We start from the raw sequence: 18,400 nt of genomic DNA, 5'->3' as shown, positions 1-18,400 counted from the left end.
CTGTTTCAAGCAGGGCTCAAAGCTGCATTAGAAAAGTCAATATATCTTAAAACAGGAATATTTTTTAACGTAAAATGAAAGCATGTATTAACTTTTTAAAATGATGAACTGGAAATGCTCCTCTAAAGAAGAGAGAGATTTGTCAGATTTTTCTAGTATAGACTACACATCTACACATTTGTGTGATTACCAAGCTAGATAAGCTGATTGAAAAGTAAGCTAAAAAGTGGGGGAGGGGGAGTAGTAATTAAAATTCTATTTAAAAAAAAAAATTATTTATATGTTTATTTTAGAGGTAAGGAGGAAGAGAGAGAGAAAGAGAAAGAGCAGGGGAAGAACAGAGGGAAAGGGACAAGTAGACCCTCACTCTGAGTGTGGAGCCCAAAGCGGGGCTCAGTCCCTTGACCCTGATGATCATGACCTGACATGAACTAAAATCAAGATCAGACACTTAACCAACTGAGCCACCTAGGCACCCCTGAACTCTTTGTATTCTAATTTCATTGCTTTAAAATTTAAACACCTTCCTCAAGAAAAAGCAACTTCCCCCAAAGTACAGAGTCAATCACTATGGTCCTAAAGGATCCATGTTGACAATGGAATGAAAAAAAGTAAAAAATTAAAAAATCAATGTGGGATAGTGGGGATGTGCATATTTTTTAGATATTTCTGTGTCAGATATCATTCTTACCACTTCCCAGCTATAGGTTTTTCGGGAAATTTCTTAACCTCTCTGAGCCTCATTAAACTGTTAAAATAGAAATCATATTTAGTGAGGTCATATATATAAAGGACTTATGTGAATAAATATTAAAAAAGCAGTAGCTAAGGGTTTATCTTTTTAAGCACTTAAACTTAAAAAATCATTACTTCGGGGGCACCTGGGTGGCTCAGTGGGTTAAAGCCTCTGCCTTCGGCTCAGGTCATGATCCCAGGGTCCTGGGATCGAGCCCTACATTGGGCTCTCTGCTAGGCGGGGAGCCTGCTTCCCTTCCATTCTCTCTGCCTACTTGTGATCTCTCTCTCTCTCTCTCTCTCTCTCTCTCTGTCAAATAAATAAACAAAATCTTAAAAAAATCATTACTTCAAATTTAAATCTAAAAATACTTTATGTGCATTTGTTCCTTCATAAGGAAGAGATAGTCATATAATTTAACATTTTTAAAATAACTCAATAGCTTGTTGGACCTTGCTCTTTTCAAGATTGCAAGCCTGGGTTCTTGCACTAAATAACCCTTATATTGAAATTTAGCTGTGCTTGCTTTATCTTGTTTAAAAATGTTCTTACTAGTGGTAATGTGGCCTGAAAGAGCCCTTTTTTTTAATTTTCAAAGCAGATCCAATATTGCATTGAGAGAATGGGATGGGCACAGGGAAAAACCTAGATATTATATGATGAATTTTGAAATTTTCTAATTAAAAATATTTGGGAAGGAAATAGGTCATATAATGATAGAGGAGCTGGAATTTAAACTTTCTAAAGTTTAAATTATACTCCAATCCTCCAACTGAAAGAAAATATCACTATCAAATAAATGGTAATGGTCTTAATTGAGTTACCATACATATTCCTCCAATAGTGACTCAGTATTTTACACTAAAGTGGGTATTCAGAAACAGAAGGCCCTGCCCTTGTTCTATCTAGCCCTATCAAGTTTTTATCTGGAAAATCATACATTTCTGTATTTTCTATTTAATCGTTCCTTGAGACTACATAGGATGATGGGCTTAGAATTTAAAGAGAGAATGAAACAATTTTTTATTTTTACTTTGCTTTTCTAAATACAAAATCCCTACAGATCTCTTATGATGACAATTTGCCCCAATAAACTTATTTCCAAACGAAGGGATTTTCCTTACATTTTCCAATGATTTAATCAGAGTACATTGGCATATTCACTCCTGGAAGAGCCAGGAAAATCTATATGGATTATTTCAATGCCACAGAAATGAAAACTAGGAGGTACTTAGAGCATTTTACAATGATTTACTCACTCTGTATGACAAAATTTTCCAACTTTAAAATTAGCTGAAAGTAATTTAATTTCAAGATTTTACTGAAATGCAAAGCCAGATTTTCTCAGTGGCCAAAAGACATGGCCAGCTGGAATTATAGAGCCCAGAGAGTGTGCCTTAATACCCTTGGGCCATTGAGTTTTTGTTTGTAGTTTCCTGCTAACTTCCTCCCTTTTAACAAAGCAGCAGATCTGGGCACCTTGGTGGCTCAGCCAGTTGAGAGTCTGACTCTTGATTTCATCTCAGGTCATGATCTCAGGGTCTGGGATCAAGCCCTGTGTAGGGCTCTGTGCTCAGTGGGGATTCTGCTTGAGATTCTCTCTCTCTATCCTTCCCCACCCCACCGTACTCTCTCTCTCTCTCTGTGTCTCTCAAATGGATGGATAAATCTTAAAACAAACAAACAAACAAAAACCAAGGAAGCAGATCAAGGTAAGTTAGTGTTGAAACATAAACTAGGCAAAGAACATTCTAATCATCCTGAGAAACAGAATTCAATTCTCTCCTTTTCCCCAAGAAGCTAGAAAGTCACTGCATTGAGGGAGTCATAGAAACTGCTAGTAATATCTAGGATTAACTATTTTGCTTTGTGGCTTTGCTGTGAGCCTAACTGTTTTCTACCAGCCCAGGATTTTGGTCCTGAGACCTCTTTTTATTTTTATTTTTTTCCTCAAATATATGTGTGTGTGTGTGTGTGTGTGTGTGTGTGTGTGTGTAAACACACATACATATACATACACGGTGGTGGGGGGAGAGAGAGAGAATCTTAAGCAAGCTCCATGCCTAGTGCAGAGCCCAGTGCAGGGCTCAATCTCATAACCCGTAGATCATGACCTGAGCCAAAACCGAGTTGGACATTCAACAGACTGAGCCACCCCAGCACCTTGGTCATGAGACCTTTTTAAACATTACTTATGTAATGGCAAACGTGAGAACCTCCATCAGCAAGAGTCCAATGGCAAAATAGGAACTGTAATTTGCATAGGAAAAATCTAATAGAATTAATAGCTATAACAAGGGATTGAAGTAATGAAGAATTAGCTCATAAGAAATAAAAAGAACTCTGAAGAACACATGAATCACAGCTATGAGGGGGAACCACTATCTATAGAACTCCAATAGCGGGGGCAGAGCAAGACCCTCCCACCCAAACCCCCAGGGCTGAGATCTAGTCCTTGGTTGAAGGGCATGGTCAAGGCTCACAGGGGGGGCGGCTAAGTTTCTGTGGGGCATACCGATCTGCTCTCCAGGGAAAATGACTTTCTGGGGGTGCTGTGCTACAAAATCCCTCGAGGGGATCACTTGGGAAAGCAGTAGGCTGCTGAAGGCTAATGGCTGCTGGTGTGCTCCAGGCTGTAGTGGTCAGGAGCCGTGCATATTCCCAGAGCCAGGGACGAGCAAATCTCTGCCCCACAAAGGCCAGGCACAAGGAAAAGTGTGACTGACAGGGCCGGGAGTGATGCAGGAATCACTGAGAGAGTCAGCTGAGAGAGCACACTCAAAGCAGGAGTGACTCCTTCTTTCCTGCAATGTCTGACAAAGATTTAACATTAAGCTAGATAGCAAGAGAAAAAGGATTTCTTCATATTTTCACAAAAGAGAATGGTGGCTGAATTTGGAGCTGATAGGCTGGCAAAGAACTCAAAGAAGCAGCAGCTGTGATGCTGTGCTGGGAGCCAGGTTGCCCTCACCGTGGGTAAAAGAGACCCTGGTGTCAAGGAGTCCATATACATATGGCTAGAAAGCGTTTTCAAAAGTTGAGGTTCTTGGGGCGCCTGGGTGGCTCAGTGGGTTAAGCCTCTGCCTTCGGCTCAGGTCATGATCTCAGGGTCCTGGGATCGAACCCCACATTGGGCTCTCTGCTCAGCGGCGAGCCCGCTTCCCCCTCTCTCTCTGCCTGCCTCTCTGCCTGCTTGTGATCTCCGTCTGTCAAATAAATAAATAAAATCTTTTAAAAAAAAGAAAAGTTGAGGCTCTGAGAGGCACCTGGGTGGCTCAGTGGGTTCAACATCAGCCTTCGGCTGGGGTCAGGATCTCGGGGTCCTGGGATCGAGCCCCATGTCAGGTTACCTGTTCAGCGGGGAGTCTGCCTCTCCCTCTCCCTCTGGCCCTTCATCCTGCTCATTCTCTCTCTGTTAAATAAATAAATCAAATCTTTAAAAAAATGTTGAGGCTCTGAGACTCCCTTTTTCACCCTGCGCCATTGAGTTATTACTATGATTTTCCTTAACAACTTCTCTGCTATCTTATGTAAATCCCAGAACCTCTATCAGGAATAAACATGTTCAGTGGAGGGCACTGCACAAACAACATCTTGCTTGGGTTTGTTGTAAGGAGGGGAGAAGACAGGATATAGATATATATATCATGCTCCTATTCTGTGTCAGGCTTTCTGGTAGGTACTTTCATGTCTTATTTTATTTTAAATTTAAAGAATGTAGGTATTTCCTCCCCATCTCATAGAACATAATTAGTATGGTCAAAATTACTCAGCTATTAACCTTCGGTTTAATACTTTATATGAATGTAAACTTGCAACTTTTGGAAAGTTGTAGAATCTTTAAATGCATCAATGTCTTCTTTAGGATAGTGGAATAGTAGTATTGCCTTCATAAGAAGAAACAGATGAAAAGAGAGGTCCCCCAGGCCACAAAATTTTAAAGCACAAAGCTGGAATTTCAACACAGTCTTGTGAAAATTCAAGGCCCATTTTCTTAACACCATGCCATGCTTCCTTTTAGGCTACAAAATCTTTTTAAATTTTATTTTTAATTTAATTCCAATTAAAGGCTTATAAAATTTCCTTTAGACCAAGTATTTGTGAGGAAAACAAATTGCACATTGCCATGTAGATGGAAGCATACTCAAAAAGGCAAAAGTTTTTTCCCTGTATTTTTTCAGATAAAAAGAAAAAAAAATCTAAAATCTAAAAAATACATGGGCTTTTGGGTGGCTCAGTTGGTCGAGCAACTGGGTCATGATCCTGGAGTCCCAAGATTGAGTCCCACATTAGACACCCAGCTCCACGGCAAGTCCGCTTCTCTCATTGACCTCTCTCCTCTCATGTGCTCTTTCTCTCATTCTCTCATTCTCTCTCTTTCAAATAAATAAATAAATAAATAAAATCTTTTAAAAAATAAAATGAAATCTAAAAAATGTAAACTTTAAAATTCTGACCTGATAAATTACTTAACTTAAAAAAGAATTCTTTACTTGATAGAATATTCAGTATGGGTTTTCTTTAAGCAACCAAATCTTTTATTGCATTAAAAACACTATAGTTGACACACTTTGATTAGAATAGCATTTCCCATGGATACTTTTAACAGTTTAGAATACCGTTATATGTATGTGCCCATGTGCATAAAATCACTGTATTAGCTTGAGGGTTATAGGTAATTTGTAAATGCCATGTATAATTAATTATAAAAACATAATAAATTGGACATAGTTCTTGGTTTATGCCTTGATACAGTGATGGAGTCGGGCCAAATCAATGGTTTCCAAACTTGGGTGCCCTGCAGAACCTTTTGTATACCTACCGCATGGAGCAGTGAGCAGGGATTAGCAAAGCTACACCAGCTGAAAAGAAGAGTCCTTAAGGGCTGGACTTGGTGACCTCTAACATTCTAGGATTCTATGCTTTGAAAAAGAAGCAGCTGAAGTATGCAAGCTATTCAAATCCACCATGAGAACAGTCAGTATCATATTACGACAAGAGCTTGACCTTTCTTTAAATGACATTTGCCTAAGATCTGGTGGCCTTGGAGCCTCCATGCTCTGGAGCTACAATATTCCTATTGGGCCAGGCCCTTGATGGAGCTCAGATGACTTGTCAGATGACAAGTAACTTAGAAAATGACTTCTTCATATCTTCACATTTAATCCCCATGAAATACGGCAGCATGGATGTTATGATCCTGGTTTTACAGATAAGAAAATAAAATCTCAGGAAGATCGAGAAGTTTTTTTCTTTCAGTCACCTAGTTAGCAAACAATGGGCTTGAGTTGGAAGCCAAATTGTCCAGTACCAGAGCTCTTTTACTCTATGATGTTCGTCTCTCCCCAAAATATCAACACACTGTTAGTTTTATCATTTTAGCACACATGTTGCCACTGCTCCAGTTCCTAACAGTGCCAGACATCAATCCTGGCTGTCTTCGTATTCCCACTCAAAGAGTCTCCTGTGAAATATCCTCTCTTTCCAGCTTCCACTCATCTAAAAATCCCATCTTTTCTTTAGCTCTGCCTCCTTCCACAGAGCTGCCTGGCTACTTTTAATCTCAAGAATCTCTTATCTATGGGTGGCTTTGGTCGTACTAATACAAAATATTTCATTTTTGATTAGAATTATTATTTTTATTGGTCATTATTCTAGCCTTTTGCATCTTGTATTCTTAACATGAATTCTATTTTTAACATGAAACCTTTATTTTTAGATATTTTTTCATGCCCCATGAAAAGGCATATAACACATGGAGGGTCAAGAGGAAGTATATTTATTTACTCAGGTGCTCAGCCAACGCATGTTGAAAGAATGTTATCTAATTGTCAATAAATATTCTTGGTTATGGACACATAAGAAACACCATACTCGGGGCACCTGGGTGGCTCAGTGGTTTAAGCCTCTGCCTTCGGCTCAGGTCATGATCTTAGGGTCCTGGGATCGAGCCCCGCATCGGGTTCTCTGCTCAGCGGGGAGCCTGCTTCCCTCCCCCTTTCTCTGCCTCCCTCTCTGCCTACTTGTGATCTCTGTCAAATAAATAAATAAAATCTTAAAAAAAAAAAAAAAAACACCGTACTCAGTACAAACATCATTAATTTAGTCGTTGGTTTGAACAACAATGACTGAATGTCAGCTAGGTGCCAGCCATTAAGCATAAAATGCTACTGGTGGTAAGAGGAATTTCCTAGGTCTGACTGCTGATCATATTCAGGGCACAGGGCAGGAAACAGATTAGGATCATGCCCAGGATTTTCATCTAAGGCTCCAGACGACTCTTCTCTGACAATGGGGTATACAGAAAGAAGAGCAGGATAATTAGATTGACCATGAATTGAATTTAGGTAATGTTGAAGATAGGACCCAGAGAATATTCTTGAGGCAGGTGGATACACAGACCTGAAGCTTCCTGGAGAGGTAAGTCCAGACATAAATATTTGAAATATTTACTCTATGGGTAGTAGTTAAAATTGTGCATGTGGATGAGTATATGTAGGAAGAGAAAACAGGATGGAAGAGAAGTAAATCTCTTTGGGACCCAAGAGAACACCAGTATTTAAGCAACAGGTACCAATTATACCCCAATAAGATTAGAGCAAGGAGGGAGACAGGTGAAGAAGGAATTGGCAGAGAAAGAGACTAAGAAGGAATTCTAAAAATAAGTCCCTAGACATTTGTCTTTCTTATTCCACACAACAGATGTTAAAACTTTTTGTCATTCTTCTCAATAGGGACACTACATTTGTACAACTCTAGGGGGTACCATTTATGTAATATATGTGAATGGACCCATTAGGAACTGTGGAACTCTGTGGTGGGATGGTTCCCCGGGTCCCTTTTCCATTTGACCATTTGACCTCTTCATCCTCTACGATGAAGCATATGACACATGGAGGGTCAAGAGGAAGCATATTTATATATACTTAACACCCAGACATTTTTCCATATTTATAGAAGATATCAAGAGTGATCACCTCGGAGCACCTGGGTGGCTCAGTTGGCTAAGTGTCTGACTTTGGCTCGGGTCATGGTCTCAGGGTCCTGGGATGGAGCCCCACATCGGGCTCCCTGGTCAGCAGGGAGGCTGCTTCTCCCTTTCCACACCCATCTCCCCTCTGCCCCGCACTCATGCTCTCAAATAAGTAAATAAAATCTTAACAGAAAAAAAAGTGATTTCCTTGCTCCCTTAACTCCCTTTCACTATCACCTCAAAACCTTCACGCACCCTAAGCCTAGAGGTCCTCTTGTTTGTTTGCGTGGCGTGGAAGCTGGCTCTTCTGTTAACACTCTCCTGATGATGTCGTCCAGGCCCACACTCAGCTTGAACAGAAATTTTATAGAAATGTATGAAAAAAATGCAATGGCAATACACCCCTTACAGTCATTTCTACAAAGGTGTTTTTGTCAATTCATTTAGGATTTGCCAGGACTAGGGGGTATTTCATCTACCGTAAAAATAAAATGTTCAAACGTATCATCAAATAGAGAACTTTGTACGTGCTCTAAATGAAAGGATGTTCCCTTAAAGATGCAGCTCTTAATGCCTAGTGTAAAATGCTTGTAGCTTTTATTATGTCTTAGATGAAAAACATGTTTTACCGCATACCAGAGTAACAGACGTCAACTCACTTTTCAAATTGGGAACAGCTTTTCATTTTGTTCTATTCAACAATTTCTGGGTCCTAATTCAACCCTTCCCTCCCTCCCTCCTACCTCCCACTATTATGCATTTGTCTTTTCTCGAGCAAAACAGTGTCACAAACTGCTTTTGCAAATGGCAAAGGCAACATGTACAAGGTGACAGAAGGGAAATTTTCAAGGTAGGAATCTCCCGTGCTCTCTCCCCTTCCATTTAGGAAGAATAAAAGAGGAGACCTTGATGATGAAATATTTACTACCTTAACATTGCTGATTGAACACAATCCACAGGAAACCCAGATGTCCAGGGTAGTAGATCAGAGAGGGGGAAATCATGTGGCTGAAGAGCCAAATTTTGATTTCTAGCCTCCTGTGAAAGAAAAAAAAAAAATGACCAGCCACTATGCTGCTCAAACCCAAAATGAAGTATTTGTCACAGTCCTCTTCCAAGTGCCACTTCTTTATTTACTGAGGATTAGTAAAACAAGTTCATTATTTTAAAAGTTTAAATAAATTGAAAGCTTAAATGCAATTTCAGATGGTTAGTGATTGATACAAAAATTTGGACATTATTAAATGGTAAGGTTTACTCCTTAGAGGAAAAAGTTCATATCTCATTTATTTTATAACTGAAAACAAACTTTGAACCTAGTTCTACTCTTATATGTTAAATGTGAAGTTCTTAGAGCCTAAACATGTTCATCATACATGCTCTCTGCTGGTGGGAAGGATGGGTTTCATTTTGTTTTAAGAAACAATGGAGCCCAGGGTCTGAATATAATCCTTGAGATCAGGAGATCTGAGTTTTAATCCTGATCCCCATTCTGGACACATCTGTAAATTTTCTGTACCAAATTCAAAATGGGGAAGATACAGAACCTGCCTCTATTTGCTCCAAAGAGCTATTACCCACAGAAGTGAGGTAATCAGTGTGAATGCATATTAACCTCTTCAAACAAAGAATGGTGAAGAAAAGCAAGACAATGAAAATTTTTTGAAACAATATATGATATTTTTCCTTCAGCTTTTTTTTAGATAGCCAAGTTTGAAGTCGGTGGTGCCCATTTAAAAAGGAAAAATCACAGAAACATACAAGGAAATTTGGAATCAATTTATTTAAAGACATGTTCTTTGCAGCTGTTGTTCATTAGGACACTTTTATTGACGTGTCCAGAAATCTTTCCTAGTAGTTTAGGCACGCGGGGGCTTTGAGCCCTATGAAGTATAGCAAATTGCAGATGAATTGGTCCAGAAGTGTAGGTTTGTTTAAAAAAAAATGCTTTGTAAAGTAGAATATTCTCAAGGGAGTGATTGGTGGGGGAAGGGAAGTATGTACTGACACTTAAAAGATCCTTGACCTTCTGGAATGCACATCCAAACTTCTGCAACAGTAGCCTAACAGAACTGAAACTCCGTGTTCAAAACCACTTTAATAAAACCCACTTTCTCCAAGGATCCCAAACAAAATCGTCCAGGGATAGTTTATAACAAGGTGGTACTTTCTTTAAGAGACTGGTTTCACTGAGAAACAGTGGCACACTGTGGCACATCACAGATTTTCTGAGTCTCAGGAAGAATAAGAGTGTGCAAATGGACTTGGCAAAAGATGGAGAAGAGAAAAGAGTACTTCAGTAGATGGAATAGTATATTCAAAGGGCTGGAGACTAAGAGTACAAAGCAAGTTTGGAAGAACCATAAACATTGTTTGATTGTTCTTTTCTTCTTTATTTCATAAACATATATGGGGCTCCTACTTATGCTGGTATGACTCTGAGTAATCACTAAGACCCATTTCCAGTATCAAGCAATTGGCAGTACAGTGAAGGAGGTGGAGATCACACAATTTCCATGCTGGGTGTTCAGGTTTAGGCAGAGGTAGTGATGAGTCCTGCAGGGCTTGGTGGTGCAGGGATGAGGATAGGGTGTGCATGTTTTCGGAGAATAATATCAGCAAGGCAAGAAGACATCCCACCAAAATGTTAACTCCTGAACTGAGACCTGAAGAGCAAGGAGAAGGAAACCATACGGGAATTGGGAAGAAAGGGTCTTCCAGATTAAGGATCAATGATTGGGGTTCAGTGACTGTGTTAGCTTTTTAGGGTGGTAACTCCCTCGAGAGTGGAACAGGGGCTCCCAGTGAAAGACCAATGAAGGCTGGCACACAGCCACCATGTATGGGCTGTGTGGAAGAGGAGATAGTTAGTGAGGCAAAGTAGCCACAGGGCTAGAAGCTTGGCTGTCTCTCCTCTGGGAACCTTCACTGAGCCCTGCAAGGCTGTGTCCGCCACTCTGTGGGTAATAACACACCCCTCTTTCTGCTCATTTACTTGTGCTCTCTGAAAAGAGGGTTGTAGCTTAGTCACAGCTGTGCTCCTACAACCTCGATTCGTCACAGACAGTGATTAGAAATGGGTACAGGGAAGGCATCACGAGAGGTAAAAAGTGGGCCCTGGGAGTCTGAAACCTAACACATAGTAGGTAGTCAGAAATGCCTGCGGCCGTGAATTGAGTTGAAAACTCTGACCTTGCCTGCATTCTCACTTGGTAGTGAGTCTTCAAAAAGTAAGGACGTTGAAGAAAGACAAGATCTTGCTGTTATTTAATCAAGCTGAGCCCACATTTCTGGAAAGTGGAGACACCATCTGCCCTTTAAGATTGGGATTGGGATAATTAGATGTAACATATGAGAAAGACCTGGCAGGTATTTAGATCCTGAACACATTGTTGGTTTTATTTTAAATAAATAATGAGAAGGGATGAGGAAAACCTTTAATCTGTTCCTTAGATGGGCTCTCCTCATCTGGGCTCATCCCTACTGTGCCTACTTCCCCATCTACTCATCTTCCATGACATGCCCAATGACTCACTGAAAAAGAAAGGTTATTGTAGTTGAACTCATCTGTCTCCCCACAACTTCTCATCCTCCTGTATCAACGCCCACACTCTCTGTCTTCCTCTGTCACCTTGGAAGAAGGGTGCCTGCTTCTGTCCAAGGGCAACACCCAAACTTGCATACTAAACCTCGCCTTCACTTGGCAATTGAGATTTCTCTTCTGAAATAATTCTCGCTCTCCTGCACCAGCAACTTCTCTTTCCCTACAGCATCAGAGCCATCATCTTAAAACCATGCTGTCATTTCTCCCCTTCATCTCCATATCCCCAGCATATCTCTGCGCCAGTGCACAACAATTTTATTTAACTGCTTTCTCCACCATCCTCCTCATGCCAATGTCTATCCTTAATCCTCTCTGATTTCTACTCTGTGCCCCCACACCCCTGAGTTTGCTTTAGGCAACATCACTGATGGCCTCCATGTTGTCACATCCAATAGCTCCTTCAAGATTTTGGCCTTAAGTGACCTCTCAGAAGCCGTCAGGACAAATGACCTCATTTTGGAAACACTTCCTTTCTCTGCTTTAATGGAAACACTCCCTGATTTTTCTCCTACCTTTTTCCTTGTTCCGTGTCAGTGTCTTTTGCTGGATCATTCTCCTTTACCAAATCGTTAAATGAGGGAGTGCCCCAAAGCTAAAGGACCCACTGTCTTCTCCGTCTATGCTCTCCGCTACAAGATCTCCTTCAGTCCGCAGCTTGCAAAACTACTCATATTCTGTTGGTTTCCAAACTTACATCTCTAGCAATGATCTTGCTCAGTCGCTTCCCTGACATTACACTTATAGATGTAATGGGTGTCTCAAAGGTGACATGTTCAAAACCAAAAACCTCTTCTCCATTCTTAAGTTCAGAAAATGACCCCACCTTATTTAGTTGATATCTTCTACTTTTCTTTTTTTAAGATTTTATTTATTTGTTTATTCATTTGAGAGAGAGAGAGAGAGAGCAAGCTAGAGCCTGCACTTGAGAGAGGGACAGAATCCTACACAGACTCCGTGTTGAGTACAGAGCCCAAAGCATGTGTCTCAACTCGGGGCTCAATCTCACAACCCTGAGATCATAACCCAAGATCACAAAACCAAGAGTCAGTCATTCATCCAACTAAGCCACCCAGGCTATCCTGTCCCTTTCTTTTACTCATTCTCTGCAACCACTCCATGAGTACATTTTGTATGTGTGCACATTTCTCCACCTACTACTACCATTCTAACCCATGCCCCCACAAGCTCCCTCCTGGACTGCTACAATGACGGTCTCAGTAGCGTCCCCTTCCACTCCCACTTTGTACTCCATACAATTCCAAGAGTGGTATTTTCAAAACTGAAATAAGGGTCTTCCCCAAGATTCAGTTCCTCCAGGATCTCCTGATAGCACTTAGGATGAATCTCTGACTCTGGTATAAGTATCCTACATGATCTAGCCCCAAACAAACTTCTCTACCACTTCTAGGACCATTTCCAAGCTCACTTCTCTCCCTGAGTCTCTTTCTTTCCATGAAACACACCAAGGTCAGTGCTTCTGATGGCTTCTCTGCATGGAATATTTACTGCCTGATCTTGCCATGGTTGCCTTTTAGCCTAAATGTCACTCAGAGACAACCTTTCATTTTATCTCACCACACACTAACTGTTCTCTGCATAGCCACCATCACCCATCACCGTCAGATTTCTTCTGTATTATTTGTGGGAATGTGTGTCTATTTGGCCACTCCACTCCTAATGAGAGTATCATCCTTATTGGAGCAGTCTTTGTCCATCTTTTACAACACATTATCCTCAAGATATAGAATGAATCTGGGCACATATTGGTGGCTTAAAATTAAACAAAAATGACCGTTGAGTGAATTGATCTCCTTAGGGTGCTGAAATGAAGCTTTGAGATCATTCTAGTCCCCTCATTTTACATACAGTGAAACTGAAACCCAGAGAAGAATCATTATTTTCCCAGAATCATTTAAGTGAGCAGTGAGAAATATCTTCCACATTTGCCCCTTAGAACCCTCTTTTGTTTGAAATAATACCAGAGACCTGCATATAAAAATCAATATACATGAAACCCTACTTTATATTCTGTGAGGGTATGTCAGGTCAGTTGCACAAGCTGGTCTCAGGAATGAACCCTGATGGGACATATGTCTCACCACAGGTAATCTCTAAAATCCCAGCAAGTCCTATGGAGTAAAGAGCTGGGGTTCTGGAAGCCCTAGGAAACCGTAGCCCTCAAGTAGGTAGTTTCCACATATGTTTGAAGAGAGGACAAATGGTGATTTTGTTAGAGTGATAGAAAACACATGTGTTTTCTCACTTCATATCCCATAGAAGTTAGCTGTCAGTCTCAGTTCTTAGCTCCCATTTCTTCCACCCTTAAAAGACCAAATATGTGCCAACATGGCTACATCCCAGACATCTGAGCAATATGAGGCGAGATAATTGGGCAGGGTCGAAAAGAAAGGCCTTGGATGTCATTGGAAGGTGTTTGGCTTTTAAAATTTCTTTTCTTTAAAGTCAGTGTTTCTCCATTTAACATTTTAAGCAGAGGAGTGATGTGATCAGATCCAAATTTCAAAAGGATCTTGCCGGCTCTACATGTGGGGGATGGATCAGAAGAAGAAAAAAGATTGAGAAAGAGGACCGATTTGAAGGTTGTTAGGCTAATCTGTGCAAAAGATGACTGGGGCCAGAAAGAAGACAATGGCAGTCAGGATACAGATAAGTGGACAGATTTGAGTTATAATCATATGAAGGATGTATGGTTAACAGGACTTGATAATTAGGCTTCCTGTGGCCAGAGGCTGGTTTCTGGCCAGTGTAAAGAAGGTGGAAGGAATACAAGCAACTCTCAGGTCATCTCCAGAATTTTTATCCTGGATCCTATACACACCTTTCTTCTGTCTGCTTTTGGTAGCTATCTCTGATTGGAGCTATCTTAGAAGCTACATTTACAGGATGGTAGGACTCCCCTTTGACTTTACATGAGAAAGAAACACGCCTCTGTCTTAGTTAAGACCCTTTGGTTTTACATATCCTTGTAGCTGTGTAGCATTTATCCAGACTCAGGTGTGGTGGAAGGAATGCCTATGCAAATCCCGAAGCCTCTGCTGTAAGGACTCCTGCAACAGCTTCAAAGGGCCAATGCATGGAGCCATCAATTTAGGACTCCCCAGGACAAACCCATTTGATAGTTCCATGAAAGGGGGTAGTAGAGGATGTGAGGATGTTATGGAAACTATGTCCCTGAGTTTCTGAGGGCTTAGAAATACTTCTATCCTTTGTTGCACTTACATTATTTTAGCCAAAATAAAGAACCCGAGTCTACACAAAGAGTGATGTAAAGGAGTATTTCTTACACTCTTGTTTATATTAGGAAAAAAGCTGACATCAACACAGACGTCTAATAATATATAACTGAGTGATTAAACACGTTTTGGTACATTCAAAAACTGCACTATTCATAATCATGATCCAGAAGAATATAAAAGGCCATGGGAAATACCTCACTGTTTAATATTGAATGATGTAAAAAGAATTTAGATTTCTGTGTACTGATTATGCCAGAAGGAAAAACATCAAGTGTCCACTTGGAATTGGCAAAAAAGCAATTATTTTAAACAATCGACAATTCTCACTTTTAACTCATTGCTAAGTCTTTCACTCAACTACTCCAGATTACTGAGGTGTTTATTTTATAAACAATAGAGTTTTTCAATTAAAATCGGTTGCAGTTATTTGTTCAGGAAACATATTGAAAATCTAGAGCCACTCTGGGCAATGCAGTAGCCTTTAGCCACATGTGGCTGTTCACACTCAAAAGTAACTGACGTGAAGGAAAATGAAAAGTTTGGTTGACCAGCTGCACTGGTCACATGCAAGGGCTTCTTAACCACATGAGGCCAGTGGCTTCCATTCCATCAGCACTGACACTGGCATTTCCATCACCACTGAGGTTCTAATGGACCATCCTGATCTGGAGCTTACCATGCCTTGTACTTTGTGCTGGGGCTCAGCAAAGAATACGACACAGTTCTGTTCTCCAGGCTCTCTCAGCCCAGTAGGAGAGACAGATAATACAAAGAAAATCAGAGTGCCCTATCATATTTAGGCATCTTCTGCCCCATCCTGCCAGATGTCATCCCAATTAAAGACAGCTGGAGGGGCTCACCGTCGAATCTTCCAGTCCCTAGGAATCAATGTCATGGTGTAATCACTAAATCGTGTACAGAAATAAAGTGTAATTGACCAAGATGCTCAGGGAATGGTTTGCCTTACGGAAAATTAATTTAGTTTCTTCCCTCAGTCAGTGTATGTGTAGTAAATGCCGGCTATGTACCAGTTATGTTGTAAGTAATATAGAGATTCACTCTATTCTTAGAGTGAAATGGTCTTTGCTCCTATGGAAAGCATGTTCTTAGGTGCTGGGGCAGACAAAAGAAATATGGACACATAAAATATCTGGAATATCAGACAGTGGTAAGAGTTACAGAGAATAGAGTGGATCAGGTGGGAGGCTAGGGGAAAGAAAGGAATGCCAGGTGGTGAGGTGGGGGTCAGGGAGTATAGAGAAAGGGGGTGCTATCTTAAATAGAATTTCATAGAAGGCCTCACTGATTGCATGATAATTACACAGAAACCTGAAAGAAGCAATTCATATTGGATCTTACATTTGAAAAAAAAGTCCTTTAGAAGCCCATGTGTTATAGGAGACAAGGTATTATTAATATAATACTAATCTACAATCTTTACTAATTTATCAGGGTCTTTATGCAAGCCATTATTCCCCTTGGGTCCTCAGTCTCTCCATGTTCATATTAAGTGTTTGGACTAGATGGTGTCTGAGAACACTTCTGGTTTTTACAATTTTGACTTAAGCACATCGAGAAGGGGAAGAAAATTCTATGTGCTACCAGTCAGGTTCATATATTCATTCAACAAACATTAGCTAAAAACCCAATGTGTGCCAGGCTTGTTGGGAAAAGGAGAGGTGACAAGGCTAAGAAGATGATTCTATCTTCAAGGAGCTTGCAGAGGAATGAGGGAAGTAGGCAAGACTTTTCCCTGTCACTCGGAGGCTTTGCCTGCACTTCTCTGCTGGCTGAGCAGTGGCCTCCCTGCCCTCCACATCTCCCAGCCACATTGTATACTCATCCTGGAGAGGCCCAGAGCCCAAGACCATCAATCACAAGTGGCTGTCCAAAGAGGGCTGGGCATCATGGCATCCCCAGGGTCCAGCCTCTCCCTTCAGGAGAAATGTGCCCTAGATGGGGGAGCTGTCTCCATGGATGATGATGATGATGATGGATGGCCCAAGGAAAGCATTTTTCATCTATGAGCAGCACACGTGTGCATTCTCACTCCAGAGCCAGGTTCTGACTGGGATCCTGCTGTTCTCCATTTTCCTAGCTGTTGTCACCTTTTCCCCTTTACTGACAAATGGACCCATTTTGCAGCCTGAGTGACTCATGACTATTTGAGGAAGTCTAGATTAACTCATTGAGGCGGATGAGGCAAATGAAGACAATTATTTCTAACTTATGGTCTTCAACCTCCATCTCTATCTTAGCGCATCCCTGATGAAAAGCCTCTCGTGGTTCTATCTTGTCCATGGGATCTTATCCAAGGTCCATTTCCATCCAGTTCAGATGATTCCAACCTTCGCTCCCATGACTAAACTATGCAGGCAGAACTCTCACTCAAACATGCCGTGGATTTTCCCACATCCACACCATAGCCACATGATTGATTCCTACCAACACTTTGCCCAACTGTGTGGCTTCTGCTAAGCTGTCCCTGATTGCCCCAGGCCACTGAAATCTCTTGTCTTTGCATGGTCATTGAGCACAAAGCTTGGGGTGCTGAGAGCTTTTGTTCCCAGATGAAAGCTTGAAGTTCCCTGTCACTTCTGGGCTAGAGGCACCTTGTCCTGTCCACCCCCTCCTCTCCAGCAGCACCAGGCCCAGTGGCCAGCACATGGAAGCTGTTGTGCAAAACCAAGTTAGCTGATTGATTCTTTCAGTGACCCTCTCTAATGTGCTGTGATTCCATCAGCAAGTGGGCAGGCAACCAAGTTTCAGAGCTTGAGACTTGATCGACTTAATACGAGGCTTAGGGTTCACCAGCCCCAGAAACACAGACACATTCTGGACCCCTATGCCAATGCTGACCAATGAGTTGGTAAGTTGGGCATTTCCGATTCAGAGAAGGTAACTTTCTGAATCCAAATAATTCAAATTACTGCCTTAGTCACCCATTTAAATTTGCCTGCATGGATCTGTCTTAAATAATAGATGGGTCTTTCTCTTCTCTGGGACCTTGTAAGCTTTATGAACGAGTTGTACTTTCAACTACACAGTGAAAGGGTTTTGAAGTAAAAGAATCTTCAATGCAAACTCTAGGGTCCATGAGAATCACCTAGATGGCTTGTTCCAGCACACGGGTTGGATTTGGCCCCTGACTCAATGGGTTTAAGGTGGGTCCTGAAGACCTGATGCCGACATCACTGGTCACATTCTTGAGTCCTCAACCCCTTCCTAACACTTTTTCTCTTTTTGTTTACTCTTTCCAAGACTTTGCCTATATAATGTCATCTTTTCATATAGGTAGTATCCTCTCTTTCATAAAATTTTTGCATTTCAGTGATTATTCTCAATTACAAAGGGTCTATCCCCTGTCCATGATATACACTTGGAGGTTAGTATGAGTCAAAGATAAAATTTCACCAAATAAAATAAACTTCTGGAATTTGTGATGAAGCATGACCTTAAAAACCAGGGCAAGAATGACTTCACTCTTATACAGGAATGGAAGGTTATTAAGCAAACATTCAGTCCAAAGTGATCCCATCAGGAAATGAATTTGACTAATTAATTTGATTCATTGAATTGATTCACGGTTCAACTTTTTGTCTGCTTTGGCCATTTCTCGATTTCCAGCTCCTGGAACAGAGGCTGGTGCTGGAAGTGACTAGCAGTCATTAAATATTTGTGGGATGAATGAATGATTTTAAAAATAAACATCTCCTTCATAGACCCTAGATAATTTAGAGGTCTCTATAATGGGCATACATGCAGGCAATTGGGGGGTATTTAAGTATTTTGCCTCAAAATGAGCCATTTATGAAAGAATAATCATGAAT

This window comes from Lutra lutra, chromosome 9 (genome assembly GCF_902655055.1).
Source record: "Lutra lutra chromosome 9, mLutLut1.2, whole genome shotgun sequence".
NCBI lineage: Eukaryota > Metazoa > Chordata > Mammalia > Carnivora > Mustelidae > Lutra > Lutra lutra.
Note: the sequence above shows the minus strand (reverse complement) of the source record.